The 15,301-nt window shown below is 45.3% G+C and overlaps 1 pseudogene; it reads left to right on the plus strand.

The window, feature by feature from the left end:
- The first annotated feature begins 2,687 nt into the window (after positions 1-2,687).
- On the plus strand, positions 2,688-14,431 carry LOC129627856 (2-acylglycerol O-acyltransferase 2-like; annotated as a pseudogene).
- Positions 14,432-15,301: the final 870 nt, after the last annotated feature.

Below are 15,301 nucleotides of genomic sequence, written 5' to 3' on the forward strand. Positions count from 1 at the left end.
TGGGCTGCCATCTATGGGGTTGCATAGAGTCGGACACGACTGAAGCGACTTAGCAGCAGGAGCAGCAGCAGCCTTTCCAGGCTGCAGGGTTAATATCTCACAATGGAAAAAATGGTTAAAATGCATTTTCTGCAGTGGTCAGGGCACCCACTTTGCTGGACAGGTCATACAGACAGTGGTAAAAACTTCATGAGCTTCTTGGAGACTATCACTTTTCACTAATGTCCTTTATTGTCAGACAAAGACCACAGAACAAAGGAATTGGTACATGAGACTAAACAGACTGCTAAATATAATACAATTTTCATGACTCTTTGTCTGACACATTACTGGCTTCTAATATTTGTTTTCAGATATAAAAAAAACTCAAGTCGCTGATGGCTTAAAACAATGTAGTGATTTATACCTGTGGGTAAAATTAAAACATTTTTCTTTTCTTCCAGCCTCATTCCTCCAGAAATTGGATACCTTAAGTTCTGAACAGCCTCATCAAGGTAAAAAAGACTGTCTTCAGACATACACAAAAATCTCAGAGTATACTGGAGAGCCCAAACTCATATAGATGAGATTAACAACCGGTTGGTGGATTTAGAAAATGCAATGCTACTCTTAGGAGAAGAAATACAAAATCTTAAATTACAAATACATTTAAAGAGTGACTGGAACATTACTACTTTCTGTGTAACTCCCCAGAAATATAACCAATCTAAACACATCTGGAAAAATGTTAGACGGCACTTGCAGGGCCATATGGCTGACAACCTTGCTCTAGATATTAAAAAGCTACAAACAAGAATCATTAGCAAGTAGTATGCTTCTCTTAGACTATGACCAGATACAGATACACTTCAAGGAATAGCAGAGGGCCTTAACTCATTGAGTCCTCTCCAGTGGATCCAAGATATCAGAGGTGGTCTCATTGAAACACTAGCTATGCTTTGCTGTTTCACTATAACCTTCTCTTCAGTCCTCAGATGCACGCAAAAAGCCCTCTGAGAACTAATGAAGAAAGCAGTTGCGAGGTCAACATATCTTCTGCTACAAAAACAAAAAGGGGGATATGCAGGGATTAATAGTCAGCCGCCCGTTGCTCTGGCTATGGCATGAGAAAAGCACCATGGGGAAAGAATAAAAGCAAAATATAGCAATAAAAATAACCCAAATAAAAGTACACCATGTTGATTAGTTGGGGTCAGCATATTCTGCTAAACTAAGGAAAAACGTAGTGTGGACATTGGAACACCAGGTCAGCGCAAGTTCAGAACACTGCTTGTGCACACACTAAGATGTTTTCCCAAGGCATATGTGGGTCTATGACCTCCAGCTAGGTGAAGGCCCTTGTACAAGAAAATAACAAAGATAGTTTAAAGTAATCAGTAAAATGGGAGACGTGACTGGGGGCACAGGAGGCTGACTTCATAGCACAACGGTTATTTTCTGCTTGCCAAGACACTAAGGAAAAGTGATGGGCTCTGAGGAACAGGGCTCTTGATCCAAGAGGTCTTGAGTCCCCTGGTCCCATCTCTAAAACTTTAATTCTGTCTCTAGTTTCTTTTTCCCAAACTGTGAGTTGACCCCTTTCTATCCCTACCTGCTGTACTGGCTGCAGCAGATGCTGCTGCTGCTGCTAAGTCGCATCAGTCGGGTTCGACTCTGTCTGGCAGCCCAACAAGAGGGGAAGTCAAATTCAGTCTTAGACAGGCTGTGATGGAGGTTCTGAGCAGACTATCAGGGAGGATGTCAAGTACCCACCTACACAGTCAAGTCTGGAGCCCAGGGGGATGTTAAGCTGGAGATGCAGTTTGGAAGTGTGGTCCTATAGACAGACTCCGAGGCCATAAGCCTGGATGAGGTTTCTGCTGGAGAGAGAGTGGAGAGAAGCGAGAGGGTCCAGGGACTGAGGAGGCAGGAGGGACCCCAAACACTTAGCCTGGTAAAGGATAAGAGCTACCATGGAGACACAGGGGCTGCCAAAGAGGCAAGAGGGAAACCAGGAGATTGTGGTGTCCACAGACCAGCTGTGTCTGAGGCTGCTGAGAGGTCAAGATGAGAGCTGAGAATTGACCACTGGATTCAGGAGCATGGAGGTCATTGGTGAACTTGTCAAAGGCAGTTCCATGAAACAGTGATGTTTGAAGTCTAGAAGAGGGAGAACAGAATGGGAGGGAAGGATGTGGAATGCAGACGGCTCTTGCAGGAGTTGTGCTCTGCAGGTGAGGTGCAGAATAGGGCAAGAGGCGTAAGAAGTGGTGGGGCTGAGAGGTGTTTAGGTAGAAACTGGTACTGCACATTTGTGAAAAGAACAGTGGACCTGGCAGGTGAAAGGAAACAGTTATTGCAGCCAAGTAGTTGGGTGGGTGGGAAAAGAACGGGAATACTCTATAGTTGGTGCTTCACTTGCCGAGTAAGGGGCAAGATTTGAGCAAAGGTGATCTAGCAGATAAAGTATTGCCTGAGTAGTGAACTGTAATTATCTTCCTCCCTATTCAACTTGGTCCAGGGTAGGTGGTTGCAAAGGTTTCTCCTAAGAAATCAGTCCTTGCTGGATCAGGCACAGTGAGACCTTAGGGCTGGTCTGGATACCTACCCACACCCCTCGCAAATGCTTAGACAACCTCTGGCTGAAATAAAAACCAGAAGGTGTCTCAGAGCTCAGAGAAGCCTCCAGAGTCAGAAGAGGAACCAGGATGGTGGAATTTGCACCCTTGTTGGTGTCATGGGAGCACAGGTTTCAGACTTTTGGGGACCTGCAGTGGATTCTCTCTTGCTTGATCTTGGGTAAGGTGAGCTGAGATGGGAATGGCCCACCATGGGCACCAGCCACTTCGGATGTACATGGTGCATTTTTAGGAGAAAGACACAGATATAAAGGGGCTGCTGATCTCATTGCCTGGGGATTAACTGGGATGGGGGACAACTTTCTCACCTGGCCTTGGGGGAGCTTTGCCAGCAGGAATGTGTCAGACTATCTGTGCTCACTTCCAGCCCAGCCCAGGACCTGGGAGTGTCAGAAACAGCACAGGGAGGTGAGTGTTTCTGGGCCTGGAGCTACAGCAGCTGAGAAATGGGATGTGAGCCTACTGGTGCCAGGAGCAAGAAATTATACCTTCTCCCTTATCCTGAGGGCAAAGGGGAGCCCCAGGAAGGCTTAGGTACCAGAGTGACATGGTCCAATCTGGGTGCAACAGGCTGCAATCCAGGAATCTACAGTGTTGGGGTGTCTGGGGAGATAGATGACAGGGAGCAGTTGTTGCCAAATCAAATTTGGGTCTGCTTGTGGGACCACAGTAAAGCCCATATACTGACACTGGGTTATGGTCAAAAGTGTAGCATTTATTGCAGGGCCAAGCAAGGAGTTCGGGTAGCTAAGACTCAAACTATAATTGAGTCCCCCATGATTTTCAGGGTACAGTGTTAGAGACTGGGTGAGGTAGAGTTGCTGGGTGCATGATCAGCACCAGTCGTCTTGGTGTGAAAACTGGGAGACAACATCACCAACCTCTGATTCCTCATGGTCTGAGATCTACCGGCTGGTAAGCATTCTTCTACCTGCTCAGTATCTGCAAACAGCTCAAAGATCAGAGATCAGATCAGATCAGTCACTCAGTCGTGTCCGACTCTTTGCGACCCCATGAATCGCAGCACGCCAGGCCTCCCTGTCCATCACCAACTCCCGGAGTTCACTCAGACTCACATCCATCGAGTCAGTGATGCCATCCAGCCATCTCATCCTCTGTCATCCCCTTCTCCTCCTGCCCCCAATCCCTCCCAGCATCAGATCAATGAGTCAACGCTTCCCATGAGGTGGCCAAAGTACTGGAGTTTCAGCTTTAGCATCATTCCTTCCAAAGAAATCCCAGGGCTGATCTCCTTCAGAATGGACTGGTTGGATCTCCTTGCAGTCCAAGGGACTCTCAAGAGTCTTCTCCAACACCACACTTCAAAAGCATCAATTCTTCGGTGCTCAGCCTTCTTCACAGTCCAGCTCTCACATCCATACATGACCACAGGAAAAACCATAGCCTTGACTAGATGAACCTTTGTTGGCAAAGTAGTGTCTCTGCTTTTCAATATGCTATCTAGGTTGGTCATAACTTTCTTTCCAAGGAGTAAGTGTCTTTTAATTTCATGGCTGCAGTCACCATCTGTAGTGATTTTGGAGCCCAGAAAAATAAAGTCTGACACTGTTCCCACTGTTTCCCCATCTATTTCCCATGACGTGGTGGGACCAGATGCCATGATCTTCATTTTCTGAATGTTGAGCTTTAAGCCAACTTTTTCACGCTCCTCTTTCACCTTCATCAGGAGGCTTTTTAGTTCCTCTTCACTTTCTGCCATAAGGGTGGTGTCATCTGCATATCTGAGGTTATTGATATTTCTCCCGGCAATCTTGATTCCAGCTTGTGTTTCTTCCAGCCCAGCGTTTCTCATGATGTACTCTGCATATAAGTTAAATAAACAGGTTGACAATATACAGCCTTGATGTACTCCTTTTCCTATTTGGAACCAGTCTGTTGTTCCATGTCCAGTTCTAACTGTTGCTTCCTGACCTGCATACAAATTTCTCAAGAGGCAGATCGGTGGTCTGGTATTCCCATCTCTTTCAGAATTTTCCACAGTTTATTGTGATCCACACAGTCAAAGGCTTTGGCATAGTCAATAAAGCAGAAATAGATGTTTTTCTGGAACTCTCTTGCTTTTTCCATGATCCAGTGGATGTTGGCAATTTGATCTTTGGTTTCTCTGCCTTTTCTAAAACCAGCTTGAACATCAGGAAGTTCATGGTTCACATATTGCTGAAGCCTGGCTTGGAGAATTTTAAGCATTACTTTACTAGCGTATGAGATGAGTGCAATTGTGTGGTAGTTTGAGCATTCTTTGGCATTGCCTTTCTTTGGGATTGGAATGAAAACTGATCTTTTCCAGTCCTGTGGCCACTGCTGAGCTTCCAAATTTGCTGGCATATTGAGTGCAGCACTTTCACAGCATCATCTTTCAGGATTTGGAATAGCGCAACTGGAATTCCATCACTTCCACTAGCTTTGTTCATAGTGATGCTTTCTAAGGCCCACTTGACTTCACATTCCAGGATGTCTGGCTCTAGGTCAGTGATCACACCATTGTGATTATCGGGGTCATGAAGATCTTTTTTGTACAGTTCTTCTGTGTATTCTTGCCATTTCTTCTTAATATCTTCTGCTTCTGTTAGGTCCATACCATTTCTGTCCTTTATCGAGCCCATCTTTGCATGAAATGTTCCTTTAGTATCTCTGATTTTCTTGAAGAGATCTCTAGTCATTCCCATTCTGTTGTTTTCCTCTATTTCTTTGCATTGATCACTGAAGAAGGCTTTCTTATCTCTTCTTGCTATTCTTTGGAACTCTGCATTCAGATGTTTATATCTTTCCTTTTCTCCTTTGCTTTTCACTTCTCTTCTTTTCACAGCTATTTGTAAGGCCTCCCCAGACAGCCATTTTGCTCTTTTGCATTTCTTTTCCATGGGGATGGTCTTGATCCCTGTCTCCTGTACAATGTCACGAACCTCATTCCATATTTCATCAGGCACTCTATCTATCAGATCTAGGCCCTTAAATCTATTTCTCACTTCCACTGTATAATCATAAGAGATTTGATTTAGGTCATACCTGAATGGTCTAGTGGTTTTCCCTACTTTCTTCAATTTAAGTTTGAATTTGGCAATAAGGAGTTCATGGTCTGAGCCACAGTCAGCTTCTGGTCTTGTTTTTGCTGACTATATAGAGCTTCTCCATCTTTGGCTGCAAAGAATATAATCAATCTGATTTCGGTGTTGACCATCTGGTGATGTCCATGTATAGAGTCTTCTCTTGTGTTGTTGTAAAAGGGTGTTTGTTATGACTAGTGCATTTTCTTGGCAAAATTCTATTAGTCTTTGCCCTGCTTCATTCCGTATTCCAATGCCAAATTTGCCTGTTACTCCAGGTGTTTCTTGACTTCCTACTTTTGCATTCCAGTCTCCTATAATGAAAAGGACATCTTTTTTGGGTTTTAGTTCTAAAAGGTCTTGTAGGTCTTCATAGAACCATTCAACTTCAGCTTCTTCAGCATTACTGGTTGGGGCATAGACTTGGATTACTGTGATATTGAATGGTTTGCCTTGGAAACGAACAGAGATCATTCCGTCGTTTTTGAGATTGCATCCAAGTACTGCATTTTGGACTCTTTTGTTGACCATGATGGCTACTCCATTTCTTCTGAGGGTTTCCTGCCTGCAGTAGTAGATATAATGGTCATCTGAGTTAAATTCACCCATTCCAGTCCATTTCAGCTCACTGATTCCTAGAGTGTCGACATTCACTCTTGCCATTTCTTGTTTGACCACTTCCAATTTGCCTTGATTCATGGACCTGACATTCCAGGTTCCTATGCAATATTGCTCTTTACTGCATCGGACCTTGCTTCTATCACCAGTCACATCCACAGCTGGGTATTGTTTTTGCTTTGGCTCCATCCCTTCATTCTTTCTGGAGTTAAGTCTCCACTGATCTCCAGTAGCATATTGGGCACTTACTGACCTGGGGAGTTTCTCTTTCAGTATCCTATCATTTTGCCTTTTCATACTGTTCATGGGCGGGTCATGGTGGAGAGATCTGACAGAATGTGGTCCACTAGAGAAGGGAATGGCAAACCACTTCAGTATTCTTGCCTTGAGAACCCTATGAACAGTATGAAAAGGCAAAATGATAGGATACTGATCAGTATGAAAAAGCTCAAAGATAAGGCTCAGAATATTATCTATAGCCCTTAGAGATGAACTAAAGGTCCTTAACACTGTTGAATGGCTAAATGATTATTGTTTTGTCTTGCTTGACTGTTATCCTTTGTCTCTGTTGGGCTTCCCTGGTGGGTTAGATGGTAAAGAGTCTGCCTGCAATGCAGGAGACCCGGGTTTGATCCCTGGCTTGGGAAGATCCTGTGGAGAAGGAAACGGCAACCCACTCCAATACTCTTGAGTGGAAGATTCCATGGACAAAGGAGCCTTGTAGGCTACAGTCCATGGGGTCTCAAAGAGTCAGACATGACTGAGCAACTTCACTTCACTTTTTCTCTGTATTTATTATTTCCCTGAATAATTAATTCTTTGACAAAGGTTAGGAGGTGAAGTGAAGTGAAGTCACTCAGAAGGTCGCAGGGATCCTGCTCAATTACAAGGTTATAATCTACAAACGGGATTACTACATAAACCCATCACCACATAAACCACATAATCCGACCCCCTGATTTTTTTGTATCTGTACACCTCATGAGCCAAAAATGGTTTTTACATTTTAAAAGCTTGTATTTTAAATGATTTATTGCCTATGTAATATTCTCCAACTTGCCCTAAGGAGTCACAAGTCTGATTATTTACAATTTGGCTTTTTAAGGAAAGAAGACTTTCCTAAGTCTAGGGAGGCTGGTAGTGGGTAGAGAGAAGGGGACCTTTTCTAAGGATACTTAGGAGATGGTCCACAGGCAGAATGTACAGCCTGGCATGAAAGTAAGGGGTCCCAGTGGGCCAGTAAATGCTGCACATGTAGTGAAAGCTGGTTCACACTGGACATAGAGCAGGCATTTGGGGGAGATGGCAAAGAAGTGGCCAGAAAGGTCAATAGGGACCTGTCCCCAAGGACTCAGGGCCCAGAAACAAATACTTTCTAGTGAGTTACTTGTTTGTTCTGTTTTCTTTTTTCCTCTCCTCTGTAGCTCAAATACTCACACAGTATTTAAAGCTCCTTTCAAATACTTGGTCTTGTTCTCAGCTGCATCTCCAACTCCTAGAAGAGTTGGTGTCCATTAACCTTTTTTTTTGATTGAATGAATGTTGGGAGACATACTAGTAGAATTGAATGCCTGGTTCCATCCTACTGGCTTGCTCTGTGAGCTTAGCCAACCTGCACACCCTTTCTGGGTAAAGTGGGGTTTTACATTTTTTCTTTGGTATTATGAGGGGAATGAAGGGGTTTTCCTTTCTCACGGACTGAAAATACTTCCAACTTAGGATCTGGCCAGCTCTCAGGAGTTAATGGGTGACCTGAGAGTGAGGAAGAGGTTGCGGTTGGGCGTATTCTTTCCAGTCAATTGGAAATGCCCCAATTTTCCTAAGCTTTTGTTTTCTCACTGAAACATGAATACCTGCTATTGTAATAGTTCCAAACACATTCTGTTCTAGAAGTGGAAAATTTCCCCAAATCTTACCCTCCAGGGAGTCACTATTAACAGCTAGGTTTTATTCTCTAGACATGGACATGGGAATTTTTGTTTCATGGGTATAGACGTTCAGTCTATGAAGATGAGAGAGTTCTGGAGATGAACGATGGTGATTATTAGACCACAACGTGAATGAATTTAATGCTGTCGAACAGTACACTTAAAAGTCATTTTGGGTATACGACCAGGAGTGGGTATGCTGCATCCCATGGTAGCTCTATTTTTAGTTTTATGAGGTATATCCATACTGTTCTCCATAGTGCCTTTGTCAAGAAAAGAATAATTTGAAAAGATATGTGCCCCACAATGCTTATTGCTGCACTGTTTACAATGGCTAGGACGTGAAGGCAACCTAAATGTCCATAAACAGAGGAATGGATAAAGAAGATGCGGTACATATACACACTGGAATAGTAGTCAACCATAAAAAATGAAAAACCATGTCTTTTGCAGCAACCTGGATGGACCTAGGGATTGTTACACTTGAGTGAAGTAAGTCAGACACATAAAGACAGAAATTATATAATATTGCTTATATGCAGAATAGAAAAAAAGAATACAAATTAACTTATTTAAAACAGAACTTAAGAGTCACAGATGTAGAAAACAAACTTATGGTTACAAGTGGGTAATGGGGGAGAGATAAACAGGGAGACTGAGATTGACATAGGCACACTACTATATATGAAACAGATAACTAATAGGAACCTGCTACAAAGCATAAGGAAGTACTCAAAACTCTGTAATGGTCTATATGAGAAATGAATTAAAAAAAAAGAGTGTATGTGTGTATATAACTGATTTACTTTGTTGAACACCCAAAACTAACACAATACTAAAATGAATTATACTCTAATGAAAATTTTAAAAAATAATGAAATTTAAAAAATTATTTTGATGATAAGTATTATGTTAAATATATTTTGGGTGATCAGGCACTCAGTCATCTCTGACTCTTTGTGGCCGTATGGCCTGTAGAATGCCAGGTTCCTCTGTCCATGGGATTTTCCTGGCAAGAATACTGGAATGGGTTGCCATTTCCTCCTTCAGGGTATCTTCCCCAGCCAGGGATGGAACCCACATCTCCTGCATTGGCAGGCAGATTCTTTACCACTGAGCCACCTGGGAAGCCCATAAACAATGAAAAGACAAAACAAAGTGCCCAAAACAAATCACTGAAGTCAGCACCATGAGGGCAGCAATATCTGTGCTTTGTGCATGGCTGTCCCACACCTGGCAGCCAGCCTACTTTGGCTTCTGCATTTTACTACTGTTCAGACTGGGAGAATCCCAGGGACGGGGGAGCCTGGTGGGCTGCCGTCTATGGGGTCGCACAGAGTTGGACACGACTGAAGCGACTTAGCAGCAGCAGACTGGGTCAAAACTCTCTTCCTCCTGGAAGTCAGCCATGAACGTCAGGCTGTTTACCCTACTTTTAACTGGAATACAAGTGAAGGCTGATCTTTAAGAGTTTGAGTGCATGGTGTCAAATGGAGGCAATGGAATGTAGAGACACGATATTTTCTAAGAATGAGGCTCCTTTGGCATCAGATTAAAGACAGCCCCACAGATCACCTGACTCTGAGTTGAAGCCAGGATTAGCCTGTGAAAGGGACTCAGAATCCTAAATCTGGGAGAAATTCTTCACTGAGTCTGCTCCCGGTCCTGTTGCACTCCTGACGGACAGGCCAGGCATGAGTTCTCCTCTTCCTCTCTCCCTCCTTCAGCAGGACAGGGCCTGGCAGTGGAGGAAAGAGCTGAGCAAAAACTAAAGAGCTCAGGGAGTTGTATCAACACTGAGCAGCTTAGTGTAGCCAGAATTTGGGGTGCATGTGGGTGGGTGAGGCTGGAGCAAGAAGGGGATCAAGTTAGCAGTGGGGAGCTTGAAGTCAGGCTGAGCTGCTTGAGCTGAGCCTCAAAGTTATAAGAAGTCATGTGAGGACTTGAGATGAAGGGGGAGATCTATCTATGGAATATAGGATTTATCTATGGAAAGATGGGCTGGGGGTAGACAGGAAGTGGGCCGGATTGAACAAATATCTCTTTTCTCTGGGGTCTCATAGAATGGATACTAGAAAGAGTTCATCCTGTCACATTCCACCAGGCATTTATTGAGCACCTGGTGAATACAGACAGAGAGGGAAGTGGAGGGGAAGACCCAAGTGAGAAAGCAGTCTGGGGCAGTGGGAAAAAGTGAGTTTGGACTTAGGCCTACCTGGCTTCAAATTCAGGCTCTCAGTATGATACAACAGGTGTTGACTGCATTCCTGTCTCCTTGAAGTCTTGGGAAGCTGACCTCTTCCTCCTGGGGTAAGGGCTGGACAGGACAGTGCTGCTATTGCTGTGTAAATGGGAAGACCTCATTCCTTCACATCACTGACCACTAATGCTCCTGCTTCCCTTCCCAGCCATTCTCTGCAGTGTGGTCTTCATAGCCCTCTTGTTAACAAGATTCTGAATCATCAGTATCCTGTAGATGATTGAGCCAAGCTGTGGCAGGGGGCAGGCACAGTGAAATGGTAAGGCACTGAGTCATGAGGAAGTACATGAAGGACTATTTCCCCATCTCGGTGAGTAAAGGGGTGGCTAGGGTCCCACATGTCCATGGGGAAGTGTGATCCTGTGTGCAGTGAGCAGAATACTGGGCTTGGAGACAAGAGCCAGGCTTCCAGCATTATGTGGCCTGGGGAACAGTCAGCTTCTCTCTGGTGATGGTTTCCCACCTACAGGGATGTTGGGTCAATATAATGACTGATGAATGAACAGGATTTGAAGGAGCTCTGTAGTGTATGTAGCTCTGTAGCAGGTGTATGTATTTTACAGGTGTAAAGCCTTCAGTAGCCTAAGTTTGGGGTGAGGGAATCCATACAAATGTAAGATTTTAAGAGACCAACTAGTCCACACTTTATCAGATGATGAGATTGACACCCCAAGAGGGAGGAAGGTGTGACCAAGGACATAGAGACAGGGTTTTTGTTTTGTTTTTTATACTGTTTTTAAAGTTTGTACATTAGCTCTGAGAATAGAAGCAGAACAGAGAGCCCTCAGGATCTATCCTGCCCAAACTCTGATAAACTGGGTCTCCTTGGACAGAGCTTTGTCCATCCATCCATCCATTTCCCCGTGGATCCACTAAGCAATCTGATGACTCCTCTTCTGAGTGCCACTGACCCTCTAACCCAGGGTACCTCATGCCCATTTGGACACTTGATCCTGGACCCAAAGCTCAGTCCTTAGTGATGCAGGCCCCTGAATTTGAGTGAGCTGAACTTTGACTCCTTTCCTGAATCCCAGACAGACTGTACCCTTGGATGTAAGCACCTGTGATGGTTAATTATCTAGTGGGGATAGGAAGAGGAAGGCAGTGAAGACAGAGAGGAGGCAGGCAGGGACAGGTGGCCCTCTCTGGACACAGGAGAGAAGAATGTATATGGTGTCACCTCTGAGGGTGGACATCATAGGTTCTAATACAGGTTCTGCAACATACCAGCTGAATGGCCTTGGGTTAGTTACACATGCTCTCTGAGCCTCGATTTCACGTGTTAAGTGGAAATGTTGCCACATACATAATTGGGTTGTGTGGATTCCATGAGACATCACATCATTCTCGGGCCTTCTGCAGACAGCATCTTGGTCTCTTTTCACACCTGGAGGTGCTGTCAATCGCACATTTGGCAGAAAAACAGTGCTGAGCGTCTCTGTGACTGTCTCATCTACGTCTGTTCTGTCCTTCCTCTAGCCAGGCATCTCTCTCAGAGGGTTTCAAAACTCAGGCACTATTGACACTGTGGTACATGAAGTTGATTTGCAGAAATTCCATGTGCACAGTGTTCAGGATTGTAGGCCACTGCAGGCCTGTGGCACCATCTGCAGAAGGCAGGCAGTACCACCAAGTGGCCAGCAGAGGCAGAGATGACAGGCACTTTGAGTCCCCAGTCCTGGGCTCAGGCCTCCAGAGGGGGCTGTAGTAGGCAGATTTCTGGGCTCCCTTACCTCCCAGGGGAACTTTCAAGTCATCCACAGAGCTTCACAGAGCAGTCCCTGCAGGGATCTTAGGGTGGCAGGAAGTAGCGGGGCCAGAGATTCTCTGCTGTCTACTGAAAAAAAATGCACAAACTAAAAATTGTCAGGTGTTTTGTTCTAAGACCTTACTGAGGACTGTAGCTGGGAGATAGCCTCTCAGAAATCTCTGAGGAGCTGTTCTAAAAGGTAACGGAGGGTCAGGACTTCTGAGTTTTGCTGAGGGGAAAAAAAAAAAAAACAGAAAGCTATGTAGAGAAACATCAAAAGATTTCTGCCAGTCACAAAAAGCAGACATCTCCAGTTAATGATTTTCATGCTTTTCTACATGTGGGGAGATGCAAAATCTGGGCTCACTGCAATCATTCCTGTGATGTGCATCCTCACTCTCTGTGACCAGTATCCTGTTTTCTTCCATCCTGAATTCCTTTCAAGGCCCATTGTCAGTGGCGGCTACAGTGGCTGCTGGCTTGAAGGCAGGCAAGCCACACTCCTTGCCCTAACAACTCTGCTGGGCCTACTCCACATTACAAGCCTTTGCGCTGTGATTCTATGAGCCACTGCCTAGTGGTAGAGTTTCTAGGGAAATTAGGAGATTAATTCTGAGCACTGGAGTTTTCTAAACACACCCTATAGGCTTCCTAAAGAGCTAATGGTGGAGAATCAAGCAATCTTTCCCCAAGAACAATCTGTTTCCACCTCATGCTGAAGGTCAGTCCAGGAGCCGGGTTTCTCTGTGAAGATTTCATTATCCTGGAGCATCAGTGTCTACACAGGCCAAGGCCTGATCAGGGGTGCAGTGCTGTGGGCAGGCTGTGATCTGGTGTCAGGAAGTGCTGCAGACTTGTCAGGACACCTCCCTGGCCCCTCTCCACCCACACCTGTGGGTATCACCGGACTTCATGCCCCTCCTCCTGGCACCCTCTTCCCTGCACCCTGGGGTCTCTTACACTGAGTCACAGGAACTCAGGGGTCAGCCCTGACCCGGGACAGAACTCCAGCTGCCACAGTCCTTGGAGAGATGCTCACTCCCTCCTGTGATGGCTCCTTCATTCTGGGCGGGCTCTGCCTGGGATAAGGTTTCCCTTCACGTAGGACAGGGGCTTGTGTCCCTGTCACCCTCCTAAGAGTCCTACCTCTGCCTTGGGCAGAGGCCTCCCTTCCCTGGTTGGCTGTATCAGGTTCATCCATTCGTGGGTCCGTTCTCTCCCTCTTCATTCCACAGTCTCCCAGAGCATCTCCTCTGCTCCAGTCCTGTACTGGGGACAAGGATCCTCAGACAGTCTCTAATCTCAGGACACTCACATGAGGGTGTGATAGCACTTGGGGACACATAGAAGAGGTCAGCACAGAAATTCAGCAGGAAGACTGGGTTGGGGGGTACGAGATGCAGCGCCAGTTCACCAGCTTGCTGTCCCTGCAGCTGGTCAAGACCACCGAGCTGGACCCCTCCAGGAACTACCTTGCTGGTGCCCAACCCCCTGGCATACTGGCCTTTGGAGCTTTTACCAACCTGTGTACCCATAGCACAGGCTTCTCATTTTTTCCTGTCATTTGCTCACATTTGACCGTGTTGAATTAGACTTTCCTGGTTCCCTTCCTCAGGGATTACATCATGTCAGGGGCTGAATCTTCCCACACCTGGGAGCCCAGGAAGACCAGGGCTGGAGGCCTGAAGGAGGGATCTTAGGGAGGGTTTCTAAGAATGTATTTCCTCTAAGAGCACGTATAGTAGAGAAGGAGACTAGACACAGGGAAGCACTTCCCACATCTGTGCTCAGCAGTGAGCTTGGTGAGGGTTTGGGAAGAGGGGAATGACTCAGTCCTAGTCCTCAGGGAACTCCCAGTTGCAGTGATAGAGTGTGTAGGGACTCACCACACCCTCCCCTCGAAGCAGTTCCTGGCCTCTCAGCCCATACCTAACCACCTTCCTCTCTTCCCAGAGATGGTCTCACCAGACGAGGAGAGTGCTGCTCACATTCTGAGCAGGGAGGGAGGTGGCAACCTTCTGGGCATCATTGTTGGCAGTGCCAAAGAGGCTCTGATAGCCAGGCCTGGATTCTATAAGCTGGTGTGGTGGAACCACAAGGGTTTCATCAGGCTTGCTCTGATGCACGGTGTAAGGCGAGTGTGGAAAAAAGAGAGCGAGCCAGGCATTCAGGCAGAGAAAGATTTATTGTAGGAAGAGAGAAAGAAAGTGACTGGCTTTAGAGAAAAACCAGTACCCTTCCTTTACAGCCAACCCTTCCTATACCCTATAGATGGGAAATTGTGCTCCGGAGGGAGGGGGCCTCAGTTTATCTTTAGCCGGCAGCTGGGGTCTTGTCAGGTCTAGTTGAAGGGGTCTCACGGTCGGGTGGTCACATAGTCTTGAGAAACTGGCACCAGCAGAGAAAAACAGGATATTGTCTTAAGGAAAAACAGGATGCCCGCTAGGGCAATGTGGCCACTGTGACTTCATCCCTTGTTTGTCAGGTCACCACAATGCGCCATATTTTCACTGTATACCATGAGCCTCTTGTGAACCCTAACAATTTTCACCAAATATAAACAAATTAATACTTGCTTGAGAATAGGTCTGGTCTCAATAAAAGTGGGCTGATGATTTATATAACCATAACTGACCGTAAACTTTTTTTGCTTTACTGAAACTTTTATAGAGTCTCAGACTGAACTTTTAAAATAAAACGTTTCAGGGATAGGAAAGTCATGTCAAAGGGTTATCACAGGTTTTGCCTAACAGATCTAAGTGAATTCCTAAACCTAAAAGTTTCCAATCTCTGGAGGGGTCAGAGAGAGAGGAAAGATAAATGTTTCAATTTGTTTACAAAGTATAATTTTACTAAATTACTATCATAATTAGTTTAAGGGGAAGGTTTTCCCTACTCCTGGAAAACACAGATTCAAACTTATAATTGTTCAGATAGAAAGCATAAAAGTTATAAGCATATTTGCCAGTTCTTTCAGTCCTTTTGTTAACTTTTGTGAAGTCATCAGATTTCCCATTCAGTTCAGTCACTCAGTCATGTCTGACTCTTTGCAGCCCCATGGA

The sequence above is a fragment of the Bubalus kerabau genome, chromosome 15 (genome assembly GCF_029407905.1).
Source record: "Bubalus kerabau isolate K-KA32 ecotype Philippines breed swamp buffalo chromosome 15, PCC_UOA_SB_1v2, whole genome shotgun sequence".
Lineage (NCBI taxonomy): Eukaryota > Metazoa > Chordata > Mammalia > Artiodactyla > Bovidae > Bubalus > Bubalus kerabau.